Below are 2,923 nucleotides of genomic sequence, written 5' to 3'. Positions count from 1 at the left end.
CTTGCGGGAGGAGATTGCTAATACATTGTCTCTTTTGGTTACATGTACATCCATGCGTCGGCGGAAGGTATTTCAGGACCCCTTTAACGTGCCTCTTGCCCTGATATGGCGGCGTCATTGCAGTATCCCTACTGAAACCGTAGAAGCAGCGCCACAAATCTTAATGCGGCTTTACCGATTCCTTTGATTGCGCTTACGGAAACGATATGAAGTGTTTTCAGTAACGGTAACATATTTGCTTTTAAATGCATAGCATTTTAGTAACTCACAATGTCACGCGGCGTTGGCGTGCCCTGTCGTAGTCCGCAGGCGCGCCTTGTCGTAGTCCGCAGCCAGGCCACTACACTATAAAAGAACAGTTTCCGGCGCCCCGGTTTCGAACCCATGACGCCGCGGGCGGAACGCAAGGTGCCCGGCGCACTGCCGACTGAGCCACGAACCCGACACAGATTTCGTTGCACCGAACGCGCCTTATATCCTTCAGTCATTTCTGGTTTGTTTCGAAAGCGCCACAAGTTGTCCCGCGCCTCCGAAAGATGGCGACACGGGTCCCGCGATCGAGAGATATGACTTGCCGGCGCACCCCCTCGGAAATGCTGTGCATTTGATCGTGCCCCTCGCGAGGGGGATGTCTTTTTAAGTGCAATGCACTTCTTAAGCGACCCTGAACCTGCGTCCACCGGCGATGTCCGCATCACATACCCACGTGGGGGATTGGCCAGGAATCTCCTCGTCTTCCTTGGCAACGGGGGGAGATGGGCGCGCGCTGCCTGGCCGCTGACATGGCACATACCCACGTGGGGGATTGGCCAGGAATCGGGCGTGAGAAGGGCTAATGCACCCGCTTAAAGGAGTACTGACACGAAATTTCAAAGCTGAGATCCGCTCTAGCAATCAAGTACAACGACAACACAAATACGTGTCTGTGAATAAATGCATCTTTCTTTCTTTGTAGTTGTGTGTGTGTGTGTGTGTGATCTCTCTTTCGCGAACATTACCGAACCGCGCAAATTCAACTCGTGCATTCGCACTTTCACATTCTTCCCCTCGGGGAAATGCGGGGAATTTTTCTCGAATGACTTTAAAATAAAGAATGTGAAAATCCGAAACCTTCGCAAAACTGAACTGTATAAAATTCCAAAAGTGTACACCAACTATGGCAAAAGGACTAGAGCATTTTATTTGCCATTTTACTTTAATAAATTGCCGAATGACGCTCAAGTAGTCTCTATGAAAGACGCTCGAACGTTAATCCATGCCTGGATTTCCGAGAATTTTATAATATTTTTCTTATTTGGTGTATGTTATGTCAGGTGTCGTATCTTCCACAGACGCTGTTTCCCTGAGGTGTGGGAAACAAGGGGTCGGTATGTAATGTAAGGTGTTCATTTTGTGCAGCTTCCCACAGCCGGTGTCCTTTAGGTGTGGCCCTTGGGTAACCCCAAGCGGAATGCTGCGCGTTAAAATCCCCCAGGATGGCTATGGGTTGCTTACCAGCTGTACGCAGAGCTCCATGGATTACAGAAATAAGAAGGCCAGAGTCATTTTCCCTAGGACTGCTGTATATATTTAGAACAAATAGGCTGGTTCGCCGATTTACGTCTGTGACAATTTCGATTAATGTGTGATCCACCTCGCTGTCTCTGTCGTGTTCTTGCGCTATCACATTACGGCGAGTAAGAATGAAGGTTGGGGGTGCATTTCGGGACTTAGGCATGAAAATTTTGTGGCTGGCTAATTTGGCTATTTCTATATCTCTATACCGCTCCTGATGTGTTTGCGTATAAATTGCTAAGCTGCAATCCCCGAACGTTATCATTTTGTTCAAAAGGCCAGGTGTTGATCCCCCTTGACCCGATCCCATATTCCGTACAAGTTCTGTATTTGAAAACTTCATGTTAATTCACACGTGTACAAACACCACGTGTGCTCTTCTTCTCTTTCTTGTCCTCTTTTTGTGTGTGCGTTTGTGTGTGTGTGTGTTGATTTGTATCTGCATAGTGGCAAGACTATTCGTCAGCCTTTATCATTTCGTGCCTATATATTCCGCCCGCTCAATTACCGAAGTTTACTCTGACGAAGACCGGACCCCGGTCGAAACGTTAGTTCTATCATCGTTTTCATACGTGTGTCTACTCTCTCGTCGTATATATATATATATATATATATATATATATATATATATATATAGAGAGAGAGAGAGAGAGAGAGAGAGAGAGAGAGAGAGAGCGAATCAGAAATGGGAAATGAGGGGCTCGGTGAAATGTGACAGAAAGTAAGGGTTGGTAGTCAAGAAAACCTCGGAAAGCAAAGGGGAGGTTGTGGGGGGTCATGGAAACATATGAAGAATTTTTCGAGTCAGAAAGAAAGTGGTGAAAAAATGCCCGCCAGGTGGGATCCGAACCCACGACCTCCAGATTACCGGTCTGGTGCGATAACCACTACGCTACCGGCGGGGCTGTTCCCCCACCACTTTCTTGGGTATTTATGTTAAGTATTTTTTGTTTCCTGTACTTGGTGGTGGTAGCCAGCGCCACTCGGACTACTCGGGATGAAGGAGACCTTTTTTTACCCCCGGGCCGTGACTCGAGTGTCTACGACATGTCGAGAGTGGTCGACCAGCGTTGAACCCTCTTAAGCTACCTTTGGCACCAAGACTGCCAGAACAGAGGCCCTCGCTATGCATGTAGCGAATCAGAAATGGGAAATGAATGAGGGGCTCGGTGAAATATGACAGAAAGTAAGGGTTGGCAGTCAAGAAAACCTCGGAAAGCAAAGGGGAGGTTGTGGTGGGTCATAGAAACAGATAAAGAGTTTTTTGAGTGAGAAAGATTCGTCATTTAAAAAAATTTGACTCAAAAATTTCTTCATCTGTTTCTATGCAGGCTTTATTACAGGGCATGCAGTGAGTAGTTTCCGGTCG

The 2,923-nt window shown here is 47.2% G+C and overlaps 1 non-coding gene across 1 annotated transcript; it reads right to left on the bottom strand.

The window, feature by feature from the left end:
- Positions 1-2,383: 2,383 nt before the first annotated feature.
- Trnat-ggu (transfer RNA threonine (anticodon GGU)) lies at positions 2,384-2,456 on the bottom strand. The gene has a single exon. It is a non-coding gene; the product is annotated as a tRNA-Thr (tRNA).
- Between the last annotated feature and the right edge of the window lie 467 nt (positions 2,457-2,923).

Source organism: Haemaphysalis longicornis, unplaced genomic scaffold (genome assembly GCF_048455015.1).
Source record: "Haemaphysalis longicornis isolate Haplotype H1 unplaced genomic scaffold, Haemaphysalis longicornis Haplotype H1 scaffold_3, whole genome shotgun sequence".
Classification (NCBI taxonomy): Eukaryota; Metazoa; Arthropoda; class Arachnida; order Ixodida; family Ixodidae; genus Haemaphysalis; species Haemaphysalis longicornis.
The sequence above is the reverse complement of the archived record's forward strand: the minus strand, read 5'-3'. Positions and strand labels throughout refer to the sequence as shown.